Here is a 16,336-nt window from a genome sequence, read left to right as displayed (position 1 = left end):
GTTGTGTGGCAACATACTTAGTGCAAAATGCACAAGTCATGTGCTCAGAACAAAGGCCAAGGTGAAGTCATAAGCTGCCACTCAGGCATAGACTGTCAGAAACACTTTGGATTCATTACATAATTAGAATTAATTTTCCATCATTGTATATTCAGAAACTTTTACTGTAGCAAAAGTTTTCATAACCCCCACATTCAGTTATGATGTATCAAAATGGATCACAAATCATAGTTTGAAAGCTGTGCCCTGGAAAACAGAATACATGGTTTAGTACTGTTTCCTTGGTTTACATTCACTGATTAATACACAGGGACCTTTGACACTGTTAAATAGAAATATTTCTAATTATATAATTAGGATATGCTATAAAATATGACTTATGGAAAAGTCAACTTATCTGCAACTTCTTTTTTCTATTTTATGATAAATCATCCTATTTTACATATCAATTCCAATTCCCTCTTCCTTCGACCCTCCCAGTCTCCCACCAAAACCCCATCGAATCCCCTGGGAGGGCCGGGCCTTTCATTAGGAATCATCACAATCTGTCAAGTTATTTGGTGTAGGGCCTTGGCCCTCTCCCATGTACTAGGCTGAAAGAGTATCGCTCCATAGGGAATGGGCTCCTGAAGTCAGTTCTTGCACTAGGGATACTTCCTGGTTTCACTGCCAGAGGCCCCATAGGCTGCCCAGTCCTCCTAGCAGACATGGGGTCTGGTTTTGTCCTATGTTGGTTTCCCAGCTGTCAGACTGGGGTCCATGAGTTCCCGCTTGCTCCAGGCAGCTGTTTCTGTAGCTTTTCCCAGCATGGTCTTAAGCCCTTTGTTGATCACTCCTCCTTCTCTGAAACTGGATTGCAGGAGTTTGGCTTTAGATCTCTTCTTATGCTTCCATCAGCTACTAGATGAAGTCTCTAGAATGGCATTTATAAGGTAGCCATCATTCTCATTATAGGGGAAGGGCATTTAAGATAGCCTTTCCACTATTGCTTAGCTTCCTAGTTGGGGTCATCCTTGTGGATCTCTATACAATTCCCTAATGCCAGATTTCTCTTTAAACCTATAATGGCTCCCTCTATTGATGTGTTTCTTTTCTTGCTCTCCTTTAATACAAATGTTTCATAAAGTTTAAAAAAATGGCTCTGAACACATATATGTTTGCATATATGCATGTGCTTCTTGAATACTTATCTAACAATAGGTAAAGGTCGATCTACTTAAGTTCAAATAAATGTTAAACAGTGTTTATTATTATTAATATTATAATCACCATGTTTTCATTATTTTAAATTCCCATGCTATTCTAGGCCTCTGTGTGGAGTGTAGTGTCTAATTCTAATTGATTCTCATTATCCCATGAGGTAGTTATTTAGTGTTTTCATTTGTCTCCCTAGATACAGTTGCTTAAAGAGAAAAGATTTTAAAATGGAATTTCCTTATAAATAAAGGTATATTTGTATTATAAAATCATTCACCCTAATTCAATTCTGAATATTCAATTCAAAGTATTATTCCAAAAACAAAATAGAGAAGAATCCAATTTTCAAATCTTCCCTGAAAGACAGAGAGCACTCTTTAAAAAAAAAAGTTGCTCCCACCCTTTGTCCTGCTGGCCCACTGCTCCAGGAGAGCATTGGGCCATTGAGCAGGTCCAACAATCCCTCCAACTCCATGGAGTGGGTCTGCACTGAGCACACCGGACCCACCTATCAACACAAGACCAACTTGAAGCCACATATGCCTCAAATTTGGATTTCATTGCCTCAGGTGCTCTGCCAGAAGTAAGACTGAGACCACGTCAGGCCAAATCTTCCCCACATCCTTCCCTGTGAACCCCATGGGTTACCTCTGCATCTGGCTCCCCCTGTATGCTGATGGATAGTACAATCCTGATACTCTGCTCAATACACCACCCAGAGCCTGCTTTCCTTGCACCTTTTGTCCTCCGGGTGAGCAATGGGCCCGGGTCTGTGGTACGTCCTGGGACTGTTCTGAGCACACAGGACCACCTATCCACACAGGACCACATTGAAGACACAATCGCCTCACCTTTGGTTGCCATAACCTCCAGCGCTCTGCCACTCCCTGATCGTTGATCCCCATCACCAGGCCTTGACTGAGGAGAGACCTCCAAAAGAACTTGGATCATCCAGAATTACAGATATCGAACACCTGACACACCAGCACCCACCGTGAACAGAGTAGGGAGACAGAGACTCCACCTGCACCCACTGGAAGAAGCGATGTCAAGACAGCAATAGAAGGAAACAACCAACAATAGAAAGACCAGTATGTCCCACCAGGGACTCTACACCAACTAGACCTGAACACACCAAAGCAGAAGAAGCAGAAGAGAATGATATAAAAACTAACTTCCTAAAAATGATAGAGGCCCTCAAAGATGACATTAGAAAATCCCTTAAAGAAATGGAAGAAAAAAACAAACAAAAAACTGGAAGAAATAGAGGAAAAGACCAAGCAAAAATTGCAAGAAATGAACAAATAACTTAAAGAAAATAAGGAAAGCCAAGAAAAAAAAATCAAACACAAAGGAAAAAATTCAAACAGTTCAAGACCTGAAAACTGAAATAGAGACAATAAAGAAAACACAAACTGAAGGAATGCTGGAAATAAAAACTCTGGGTAAATGATCAGGAACTACAGATGTAAGCATAACCAACAGAATACAAGAGATCTAAGAGAGAAATTTCAGGCACTGAAGATAAACTACAGGAAACAGATTCATTGACCAAAGAAAATCTTAAACCCAACAAAACCTTAACAGGAAATGTGAGACACCATGAAAAGGTCAAACCTAAGAATAATGGGCATAGAAGAAGGCAAAGAAGCCCAGCTCAAAGGTGCAGAAAACATATTCAACAAAATCACTGAAGAAAACTTCCCCAATCTGAAGAAAAACATGACCCTGAAAGCACAAGAAGCATACTGAACACCGAATAGACTCGACCAAGAAAAAAGACCACTATAAGACCCCCTCAACACATAATAATCAAAACACCTAACATACAGAATAAAGAAAGAATAATAAAAGCAGAGAATTAAAAGGGCCAGTTAACATATAAAGGCACACCTATCAAAATTACACCTGACTTCTCCATGGAAACTCTCAAGGCCAGAAGGTCCTGGACACATGTTCTACAAGTACTAAGAGTCCATGTATGCCAGCCCCGACTACTATACCCAGCAAAACTCTCAATCATTATAAACTGAGAAAACAAGATATTCAATGACAAAGCCATATTTTCACAGTACATATCTATGAATCCAGCCCTACAGAAAGTTGTGGAAGGGAAAACTCCAACCCATGGAAGTTAACTACACTCACAAAGACATAGGCAATAGATAATCCCACTTCACCAGAACCTAAAAAATAAAGCAGGGCAAATATATTCACAATACAACTGCCAACAACAAATCTAAAACAAACAAGCATTAACAATCAATGGTCCATACTTTCCCTCAACATTAATGGTCTTAACTAGCCTATAAAAAAACACACACACACACACACACAGGCTAACAAAATGGATGCAAAAACAGAATCCATCCTTCTGCTGCACACAAGAAACACATCTAAGCTTCAAAGACAGATAGTACCTCAGGGTAAAGGGTTGAGAAAAGAACTTCCAATCAAATGGAACCAAGAAGCAAGCAGGTGTAGCTATCCTAATATCTAACAAATTAAACTAAAATCAATCCAAAGAAATGAAGATGGTCATTTTATATTCATCACAGGAGTAATCCATCAGCACAAAGTCTCAATTCTGAACATCTATGTCCCAAATACAAAGGCACCCACATTCATAAAAAATCTTACTAAAACTCAAAGCACATATAAAACCTCACACACTCATAGTGGGAGATTTCAACACCCCACTCTCACTGCTAAACAGGGCCACCAGTCAGAAACTTTATATAGAAACAAAAGAAATAACAGAAGTTATGTCTCAATTGTGTTTAACAGACATCTATAGAACATTCTATCTTCTTCTCCACTCCACATGGAACCTTCTCTAAAATTGACCATATACTAGGCAACATAACAAACATCAACAAATACAAAAAAATTGGATGAGTCACCGTATCTTATCAGACCACCATGCTTTAAAGTTACAATTCAACAACAACACGAATCACCAAAACCCTACAAACTCATGGAAACTGAACAATGCGCAAATGAATCATTCCTGGGACAAGAAAGAAATAAATAAAGAAATTAAGGACTTTTTAGAATTCAACGAGAATGGGGACACAACATACACGAACTTATGGGACACCTTGAAACCAGTGCTACGAGGGAAGTGCCCATATGAAAAAAACGGAGGATAGCCACGTTAGAGAATTAACAGCACAACTGAAAGCCTTAGAACAAAAAGAAGCAAACTCACCCAGGAGGAGGAGACACCAGGAAATAATCAATTTGAGGGTTGAAATCAATAAAGTAGAAACCAGGATAACAATACAAAAAAAAAAAAAAAAAAATCTATGCAACCAAGCGTTCGTTTTTTGAGAAAATCAACAAGATAGACAAACGTTTATCCAAACTAACCAAAAAAAGCAGAAAGAGAACATGGATATTAACAAAACTGTAAAGGAAATGGGGGACATAATAATGGACACTGAGGAAATCCAGACAATTTTCAGGTCATACTTTGAAAACCTTGTACTCCACAAAATTGGAAAATTCAAAAGAAATGGACAAATTTCTGGATGACTATCACTTATCAAAATTAAATGAAGACCAGATAAGCAACTTAAATAGACCTATAATCCCTAATGAAATAGAGGCAGTCATCAAAAGCCTCCCAACAAAAAGAAGCCCAGGTCCAGATGGCTTCAGTACAGAATTCTACCAGAAATTCAAAGAAAATTCCTCAAATTGTTCCACACAATAGAAACAGAAGGGTCATTACCAAAGTCTTTTTACAGAGACACAATCACCTTGGTACACAAGACTCACAAAGACACAGCTAAGAGAACTAAAGACCAATATCCCCGATGAACATCGATGTAAAAATACTCAATAAAATACTGGCAAAACGAATTCAAGAATATATCAGAGAAATCATCCACCATGACCAACTAGGATTCATCCCTGGATTGCAGGGATGGTTTAACATAAGAAAATCTATCAACGTGATCCACCATATAAACAAACTTAAAAAAAAAAAAAAAAAAAAAAAAAACCACATGATTAACTCCATAGATGCTGAAAAGGCCTTTGACAAAATTCAACACCCTTTCAAGATAAAGGTCTTGGAGAGATCAGAGATAACAGCAGCATACCTAAACATAATAAAAGCAAAATACAATAAATCAACAGCCAGCTGCAAACTGAATAGAGAGGAGCTTAAGGCAATTCCTCTAAAATAAGGAACAAGAAAAGGCTGCCCTCTCTCTCTGCATTTCTCTACAATATTGTACTTGAAGTTCTAGTTATAGCAATAAGACAACAAAAGGAGATCAAGTGAATACAAATTGGAAAGGAAGAAGTCAAACTGTCTCTATTTGCAGATGATATGATAGTTTACATAAGCGACCCAATAAATTCTACCAGGGAACTCCTACAGCTGATAAACACCTTCAGCAAACTAGCACTATACAAGATAAACTCAAAAAAATCAGCAGCCCTACTTTTTTCAGACGACAAAGAGACAGAGAAAGAAATCAGAGAAACATCACCCTTTACAATAGCCACAAGCAACATAAAGTATCTTGGTGTAATGCTTACCAAACAAGTAAAAGACCTATATAATAAGAACTTTGTAGCTCTAAAGAAAGAAATTAAAGAAGATACCAGAAAATGGAAAGATCTCCCATGCTCTTGGATATGTAGGATAAACATAGTAAAAATGGCAATTTTGTCAAAAGCAATCTACAGATTCAATGCAATCCCCATTAAAATCCCACCACAATTCTTCACCGACCTTCAAAGGATAATAATCAACATTATATGGAAAAACAAAAGACCCAGGATAGCCAAAACAACCCTATACAATAAAAGAACTTCAGGAGGCAACACCATTCCTGACTTTAAGCTCTACTACAGAGCTATAGTTCTGAAAACAGCCTGGTATTGGCATAAAAAGAGACAGGTAGACCAATGGAATCGAATTGAAAATCTGATATTAACCCACACACCTACAAACACCTGATTTTTGACAAAAGAGCTAAAATTATACAATGGAAGGAGGAAAGCATCTTCAACAAATGGTGCTGGCACAACTGGATGATGAGTAGAAGACCCTATGTCTCTTGCCATGCAGAAAACTCAAGTCCAAATGAATCAAAGACCTCAACATAAATCTAGCCGCACTGAACCTCTTAGAAGTGAAAGTAGGAGGTACCCTTGAACGAATTGGTACAGGAGACCTCTTCCTGAACATAACACCAGTAGCACAGACAATTAATTGAACATTCACTGTGTTCTCAATATCCTGTTTCACAATAAGGAGACAAAAAAATTTAGAGCTTTCCTTTCTGTTCTCATGGACTAACGAACAGGGAGAAGTACAATCTGAGAATCTTAACTGTGTGATCAAGTATATAATGGAAGCAAATTCAAAGTTACTGTGAATACAAAAACAGGAAGGACCTATCAAAGCAACAAAGAAAGGTCAAGGAAAGCTTAAGACATGGTGGTTCATAATCCTGAAAGATTAGAGGGCAAGAAATGGCAGACAAACATAATCAGAATGGAAAATGCTTGGGTAAAACAAAATTCAGTACAGCTGAAAAATTGGGCAAAGAAATCAAAATTAAAAGGCAAAAACGTTGTGGGGCTGGATAGCTGGCTCAGAGGTTAAGAGCACTGGCTGATCTTCTAGAAGACACAGGTTTAATTCTCTGCTCCCAAATGGCAGATCACAATCACTTGTAACTCCAGTTCCCAGGATCCAGCCCTGTCTTCTAGCCTTTGTGGTCATCAGGCACACAAGTGGTACATAGACATATATGCAATAAAATAAAACATTAAAAATTAAAAAAAATCTGTCAAGTCTTTTGACAGATTTACATGACCCCACCTGAATGGCATAGACCTACATGTGGAATGGGGGTGGAAGGATGGGAAGGGAGGGTGGTCAGGGTGCATGTGAGGTGGGAGAGAGCACAAGAGGGGAGAAAGGAGGAAAGGAGGGAGGAAGGAGGGAGGGATAGGGAACTGGGATCGATATGTAAAATAAAAAAATAATAAAAAAAGATGAAAAAAACAAATGAACAAACAAAAACATTGGGAGATAGGTTTCACTCAGTGGCAGAGCACTTGCCTAGCAGGTACAATACCCTGGGTTTGGTCCTCAGCTAAAGGGGGTGGGGGAATTGGGGAAATCGATGGTAAAAACAAATTTGCAAAGAACTTCATATGTTGTGATTGGGAGCCACAGAATTGCAATGACAGTCACATGCTTCCATTCAAAAGAACACAGGTAACATTTAAACAAAGAATTCAAGGAACTGCTCCGCTGCTTAAGACAAGAATGTGAGAGAAAATCTTAATAATATTCCATTAGGCAAAGATTTATTAGGCACCAAACACCAAAGATGTGGTTCACAAAAGAAAAATATTGATGAAGTAGGCTTTACTATGCTTTTACAATATAGACCTGGGAAAAATTTTGTGAATTGCATATGCAACTGTATATCTAAGGACATATTGTCAGAATACTAGTTAAATAAGAGATCATACTCAAAAAGAGAAAACCCCAATTTACAAAGATCTTTAACAGATATTTTACCAAAGGAGATACCCAAATGGAAAGAAAGCATACAGAGTCAGGCTAGGGCTCAATGGTAGAGCACTTTGTCAGGCATGCACTAGACTACTAGACCCTGTGTCTTCAGTCTCCCACACTACAAACTCACAGACACACAGACACACACATACTAAAAAAAGAAATTTAGCACATGGACAGATAACCACTTGAGAAATTAAAATTAAAACAGTAGTAAGATAACTGATAGCAAGCACATTTACAAGGTAAGATCTGTAAGGAAAATACTGACTTTAGTTGCTGACTGGCTTGTGGCTATGCAAAATGGTACAACTACTTTGTAAAGCAATCTGACAGTTTCTTAGAACATAAATGTATTTCTTTCATTTGAGTTATATCTACATACACTCTCGATAAGTAAAAGTGTACATTTAACTTTTTAGGTAACTTATTGTTTGATGATTTTTCACATGTGTATGTAATGTATTTATTATAGTTACTCTGTCTCTTCCATCCTCTCTTAGCTTCCCAGCCCTGTTAAAACCACTCTATCCACATAGGTCCTTTTCCCATGCTGTGCCCTTTTTATTTATTATGTGACCCATTGAGTTTAATAAATGCCATGTGTGTGATCACAACTGTGGAGCAAACCAGTGGGGCTTGGTGAGCTCACCAGTAGGTGCACATCTAAAGACAAAGACTGCCCTTCCTCTATAATCCTTCAGTAGCCAGCAGTTCAGCAGAGAGGGCTAGGGCACTATGAGACCCTTTTGTTTATAGATCTCTACACATGCTTTATTTGTAACAATCAAAAAATCAAATTAGCATCAACAGACAAACAGATAAACAGACACTCTGTGTCTATGGACTATGCCATGTATTTGAACTCACAGAAACTGTGGCATCATGCACAGGGCCTTCACAGTTCTAAGTTACATGAGGTCCAGCACTGAGGAAGAAGTGGACACCGGTCCCCATCCTTAACCCAGAAGGTATCTCCACCTTAAAACCACTCACAAAAGGAAATTTAGTTTTCTCTAATGGTATCTCATTGGGTATACAAACGACACTTAAGGGCGAGCCCTGTTTATAGTAGTAGATAGCCAAAACAAAACAAACTCAATGGTATTTTTGGAGGTTTTTGTTTTGGTTTTATTTGGTTTTCTTTGGGTTTTGGTTTTTCAAGACAGGCTTTCTCTCTGTAGCCCTGGCTGTCCTGGAACTCACTCTGTAGACCAGGATGCCCTTTAACTCAGAGATCCACCTGCTTCAGCCTCCTACATTCTGAGATTAAAGGGATGCACCCAACCTGTTTGTTTTCTAATAAAAACAAGCAAAGAAAGGGGGTGGGTTTAGGTGGGTTAAGAGGTAGAGAGATACTTTGTTTATTTTCAATAATAATAATAATAATAATTCTGCTCAGTAACTTAAAAAAAACAATTTATGGGGTTGGAGAAATGACTCATCTATTAAGAACACACCTGAAGAGCATTTAGTCACACCTCTTGCCAGTTCGTGATAAGTTATGAGCCTTTGCTTACTGTTGCTAGCAATCAGTTTGCATTTTCTATGGATTTATGTTCATGAAGTCATACAGTACAACTTTTTGGGGGGAATATGGCTTTCTCCAGTCAGTATAATTATTAATTATTTAGAGATTCATTCATGTTGTCACATGTATCACTCCTTGATCTTTTTTTTTTTACACAAAAAGATTGTGTATATGTTATGCATGTGTTTGTTTGTGCCTGAGTGAGTTTAAGGTCACCAGACATGCAGGAGTCTTGGAGGCCAGAAGATGCCAGTGATCACTGGAACTGGTGTTACAGGTGTGTGGATGTAAGAGGGCAACTGAGTGCCCAGAATAGAACCTGGGTCCTCTGCAAGAACATGTGTGTTCTTAATAGATATTATGTTTCATTCAACATTGTACCCCATGGATGATATATTGTGCTTAATAAATGTGCTTGAATGAATATTTCTGAAGGCTTCTGAGGAACTATAATACTCATACACAAGTATCCATCTTTGTGAAGAGCTACTTGAGAAGTCTGTTTAAACAGCAGTAAAAATGATTCCAGTGAGTAAAAGCTGCCTTCCAATAAATTAAGCTCCTTCTTATTGGGTGGGTCCTAAGAATACATGGAGGCAGATCCTTCAACTCAAATTGTTCTATCTATTTCCACAACCTCCCATACATTATTGTTCCCAAGCAGTTTTACTCTGTTCTGTATAACAAACATTTGATCAATCCTTCAGAAATGATAGTACCTTGGGTGAAACATATTTTCCCCCTGCCCCACACCTAGCCATGTCAGGAATAAAGTCCTCTTACTAAAACATCTATACAAACCTTTCAACTATTGGGGAAGGGGTTTTAAGACCCTTCAGCAAACACTCCATTTGAAGGCTTTATTAATTTATTAAAAATCCTAAGTGTGTGATCATCTCATTAGATGCTGAAAACATCTTTGACAAAATCCAACACCCCTTCATGATAAAAAGTCTTGGAGAGATCAGGAATACAAGCAACACTCATAAACATAATAACAGCAATATACATCAATCCAACATCAAACTAAATGGAGAGAAACTCAAAGCAATTCCACTAAAATCAAGAACAAGACAAAGCTGTTCATTCTCTCCATATCTATTCATATAGTACTTGATGTATTGGCTAGAGTAATAAGACAACTAAAGGATAATCAAGGGGATACTAATTTTAAAGGAAGAAGCCAAAGTATCTCTATTTGCACATGATATGCTAGTATACATAAGCAATCAAAAACTTTGCCAGGGAATTCCTACAGTTTACAAACACCTTCAGCAAAGTAGCTGAATACAAGATTAATTTTAAAAACTGTAGCCATATTATATACAAATGATAAATGGGCTGAAAAAGAAATCATGGAAGCAATACCTATCCTTTGCAATAGCCACAATTCATGTAAAATATCATGGGGTAACTCTAACCAAGCATGACAAGAACTTCAAGCCTTTTAAGAAAGAAATTGAAGAAGATATCAGAAGATGTAAAGATCTCCCATGTCCATTGATTGGTAGGATTAACATAATAAAAATGGCCATCTACCATTAAAAGCCCAATACAATTCTTCACAGACATTGAAAGAACTACCAACTTCATATGGAAAAAAATAAAACATGAAAGCAAAAACAATCCTGTGCAATAAAAAAAAATACTGCCTGGTGATATCACCAGATATACTACACAACTATAGTGATAAAAACATCATGGTACTGACATAAAAACAGACACATGGATCAATTAAATAGAATTGAAGACCCAGACATAAATCCACACACCTATGGACACCTGGTTTTCCAAAAAGCCAAAATTATACAATGAAAAAAAGAAAGTATCTCCAACAAATGATGCTAATATAACTGGATGTCAGCATGTAGAGGAATGCAATAGATCCATATCTATCACCCTGCATCAAACTCAAGCCCAAGTGGATCAAAAATCTCAACCTGATATTACACTTAACCTGATATAAGAGAAAGTGGTAAGTAGCTTTGAACACCATGGTGAAAGAGACAACTTTCAGAGTACAACACTAGTAGCACAGACACTGAGTTCAACAATTAGTAAATGGGATCTCATGAAACTGAAAAGTTTCTATAAAGTAAAGGGCATTATCAATTAGACAAAACAGCAGCCTACAGAATGGGGAAAGATCTTCACCAAACCTGAATGTGGCAGAGGGCTGATTTCCAAAATATGTAAATAACTCAAGAAAATAGACATCAAAATACCAAATAATATGATTTAAAAATAGGGTACAGACATAAAGAGAGAATTCTCAATGGGAGAATCTCAAATGGTTGAGATACACTTAAAGAATCATTCAACCTCCTTAGCCATGAGGGAAATGCAAATCAAAATGACTCTGAGATTCCATCTTACACCTGTCAGAATGGCTAAGGAAAAAAACAAAACACAAATAATAGCTTATGCTGGAGAGGATATGGAGCAAGGGGTACACTCTGCCATTGCTGGTGAGAGTGCAAACTTGTTCAGCCATTATGGAAATCAATATGGTGGTTTCCCAGAAAATTGGGAATCGATCTACTACCCAAAGAATGCTCAATCATACCACGAGGACACTTGCTCAACTATGTTCATAGCAGCTTTGTAATGGCCAGAACCTAAGAAAAACCTATATATCTCTCAACTGGAGAATGGATAAAGAAAATGTGGTACATTTACATGATGGAGTATTTCTCAGCTCTTAAAAACAATGACATCATGAAATTAGAAGGCAAATGGATGGAGCTAGGGGGAAAAAAACATACTGAGTGAGGTGAATCAGATCCAGAAAGACAAACTTAATATGTACTCACTCATAAGTAGATATTAACTGTTAAGGAAAGGATAACCATGCTATAATCCACAAACCCAGTTAGGCTAGGTAACAAAGAGAACTCAAGAGGGAATACATAGATCTCCCCTAAGAAAGGGAAATAGAAGATATTTTGTAAGTAGTCCTGGGAGGAGGTGGAGAGAGATGGGAACATGAGGAATCAGGTAGGGACCAGTAGAAGGAGAGAGTACTGAAAGAGATAACTAGAAAGGGGGCCATTTCGGGGTCAGGTAGAAACATGGTGCAAGGGAAACTGCCAGCAATATACAAAGATGATCCCAGTCAAGATGCCTAGCAATAGTGCATACATAACCTGAACTAATCACCTCCTGTGACCAAGGAAAACTTCCAGTGTAGATATTGGGAAACTAACCATCCACATAACCTTTAATTTATTAATTTATTTTTAATAAATTAACCTTTAATTTAATAAATAAACCTTTAATTTAATTTAACAGTCTGTCCTATCTATGGGATGTGCAGGACTAAGGGTGGCACAGACTGTGGGAGTGGCTAACCTATGACTGGTCCAGCCTGAGATCCATGCCGCAAGAGTGAGCCCCACCCCCTTACACTGTCTGGATGGCCCAGAGACCTAAGATAGAACTAAACATGATTGGAGAGGGGGAAAAAAGTCAATGTAGTGATACCTAACAATATTCTTCTGTCCTCACAGATAATTGAGAACACTAATTATCAGAGAGGCTTCGTCCAGCAACTGATGGAAACAGATGCAGAGACCTACAGCCAAACATGAAGACAAGCTCAGGGAGTCCTGCTGATGAGAGGAAGGAAGAATTGTACCTTCCAGAGGGGTCAACGAAATCACAAGAAAACCTACAGAACCAACTAATCTGGACTCATAGGAGCACGGAGTCTGAACCAAAACTAAGGAGCCTACATAGGACTGGCCTAGGCCCTCTGCATATCTGTTATGGTTGTGTAGCTTGGTCTTCTTGTGGAGCAGGGACTGTCCCTAATGCTTTGGCTGGCTTCTGGGAACCTATTCCTCATAGTGGGTCACCTTGCTCAAGGAGAGGTGCTTAGTTTTACTACAACTTGATTTACCATGTTTTGTTGATATCCATGAGAGGCCTGCCTCTTTCTGAACATAAAAGAGCAGGAGTGGATGGTAGGAGGAGGCAAGGGGAAGGAACAGAAGGATAGGAGCGAAGGGAAACTGATGTAGGGATGTAAAATAAATAAATAAATTTAATTATAAAAAATCCTATGTGTGGACAGGTACATAAGAGAATGTGATCAAATATTTTGTGTACTAGAACCTATAGTGAAATAATTTTGAGAGGTTTCTTTTCTGAGTGAAGGCTGATAAAGCATTCATTCATTCAACCTGGGAGGTTCTGGGTCTCTCACATGCATAGTTAGACCATTTGCCAATAGAGGCCTGAGTCTGAATGGAGAAGCAGTAATTCAGTTACATGAGATGCAAAAGACTCTGATTGTACTGAAGATTTTTTTCTACTTTTATGACATGTAGGATTGTGAACCCGTTCACCTTAATGCTGGGTAATGAGGCCTATAAAGCAAGTCATAAAAGTACTTCAAAATGCTTTTGGAAAGTTTAATCTTATGGAACAATCTCATTATTCAAAGTGTGTGTACTTCTCCCAGAATCCTAGAAAGTGACAGGTTCCTGAACATTTGAAAAGTAAAAACCTCCCTGCCTTGGTTAAGGAACTGAAAATTTCAGGGGGCAGGAGGCAGAAATAGTTCTTAAGTCACTTCAGTTCTATAGAACTAAAATACACAGTCTTTAAAGTCCTTAAGATGAATTTAATTTTGAAGTGCCCCCCAAAATATGTCTAAAAAGAGATACTGATTTGAGATGACAGTCTGTGACCAATAATACTTCAAAAGAAAAAGATGTTTTATGAAATTACATTTCTTATGCAAAAAAGAAAAAAAATATTACCTTAGAAAACCAAAATGTAAATTTAAAGAATTGAAAACAATAGCATTCAAAGATGATGCTTGTTACTTTGAGTTTGAGTTGATACAAATTGGAAGAACTAACCTAGAAATGTTCCTTAAAATTAAATTTTAAATTATGCATGCTTTTGAACTAACAATAGTACCTCTATAACTAGAAAACATGTATATCTGACATAAATGCCTACAGATGTTTGTCTCAACTGTTTATCACAGATCACTAGAAGAGATTTAATGTCTACAATTAGGATGAATCAATAAATATTAGCCAACTCTTTAAAAGTATGTTAGACATTGGTGATAACACTGGGGGGGTGTCCTTTCATTAGTATTTAAACACAGGATGATATACACAATATAGACCTTGTTCTGTAAAAGCAAATAACCAAAACCACATGTGTGTATATTTATGTGTCTGTCTAAGCAAGGAGTTTTTAACCCTGATTACCTCAGGACAGCACTAAAAACTAAGTTAAAGGGGACTTCAGATCTCCTTAGTTTATAAAATGTACAAAAAAAAACTCAGCATGGAAGAAACAGAATGCACTTACTTATCATACAACTGCAAGCAAATTCTGTATTTCTTTACCACCCACTTCTCAGCAAGCCTCAGCAAGTAAGCATTCCAGCATGGAAATTCTGAAGTCTCCTAGTGACTGACAAGCAAAAAAAAAAAAAAAAAAAAAAAAAATGTTTTCATGAGTTCACAAAAGTGATTCTTACATAATATTTTAAATTCCTAAAACTGTCTTTTATTACTTAGAATTTAAGATAAAATTATTTTTTAATTTAAATATTTTAAATTTTAAATGAATTTATACTACAACATGTGAGGATTTAGTTTTGTTTGGGGGGGTAAAGTATTCATTATAATTATGAAAATAATACAAACACTGTTCTTTCATTTGTTTGTCCAGGCCATTTGTTTAGTTAGTTAACTTGTGACATTTCTCTTTGTTTTAAAACTTATCCAAAATCTAGACATTATCATCTCTCTCATAATAAGGAAGGGTCACATGAGTCTTCAAGTCATTCCACAAACACTGTGATTTCTCTGTGATCTTCAGTTTATCATCCACATTAACCTGTTCACAAAGCATATTTTTCATACAAAACTCTTGTCCACAATTATAAATACAAATAGAACCATTTCAATAATTAATTTTCTAGGAAGTAAAATAAACTCATCCAAGCTCTTGGCATTTCATTCACATGATTGTTTCTCCTTAGACACAAAAGTGTCTGCCTCAGAACAGGATTTTTGGTATGTAGATGTGACTTGGGTAAGCTAAGCTTCAGTTTTCCCCAGAAATTAGATTTATACACAAAAGTAACTTATATGCATTGTACCAAAATGCCCTATCACATTTGTTTATGTGACCATATCACCGTAAGAGTAATCCTCAATAATTTTATTTCATTACTTCCAGAATCTAGCAGAGTGTTTGATGTAAAATGAGTTAATAAGTGTTCATTGAGTAAATGAAAGCATAAGCAATTGGGCATGCAAATAACACTCTTGAATAAAAGAATATAAAGTTATTAGCCTCTTAGAGATTAGCTTGCCTCTTGTATAAGCCTGAGATTCATGTGAGAATCTGGTCAAGTGGTAAATAATGTTCATAGGAACTATAGAGTGTTATGACCACAAGACCTGTATGGAGAAGACAAATGAAATACTCCCAGTCTTGAAATGATGGTTTTGAATAATTTCATAAAGTCTCACAATTCCACTCCTGGAGAGATTCACAGTCTCAGGAACAGACATTACATATTTGATTACACAGGCGAAAATGTGCAGCTTTGTAAGTTTGTTTTGAAAGTTTATACATTTCTTTGCTTGTCTGTTATTGTAACCAGACACTTAGGAAACATTTTTCAGCAAACAATAAGGTCTCAAAAGATTGACAGCTAAACATCCTATAAATACTAATGCCAATGATAACCCAAGCACATAATTTGTTACATCAGTGTAACATGTAACTGAGTAGTTTTCTCCACCTATAGTGATTTCCAGTTTCTGGAAAATTCCACACCCAGATATAGGAGAGGTGTAGATAGTAAAGTCAGTGAATGGGGCTATTTCTGAATCACTGGTTTAACTGGTGACCATTTGTTCCATTTCCTTCAGTTTGTATTTTGTAAGATTCAGTGTGGCATAGCTATGGTATTGCTAAAATCGCTTTCTTCCTAACATCTTAAATGTTTATACATTAATTTTTTTTTTTTGCATTCCAGTAATTCTACTGTAAGCTTTAAAAAGCAACAA

Source organism: Phodopus roborovskii, unplaced genomic scaffold (assembly GCF_943737965.1).
Source record: "Phodopus roborovskii unplaced genomic scaffold, PHOROB, whole genome shotgun sequence".
Lineage (NCBI taxonomy): Eukaryota > Metazoa > Chordata > Mammalia > Rodentia > Cricetidae > Phodopus > Phodopus roborovskii.
The sequence above is the reverse complement of the archived record's forward strand: the minus strand, read 5'-3'. Positions refer to the sequence as shown.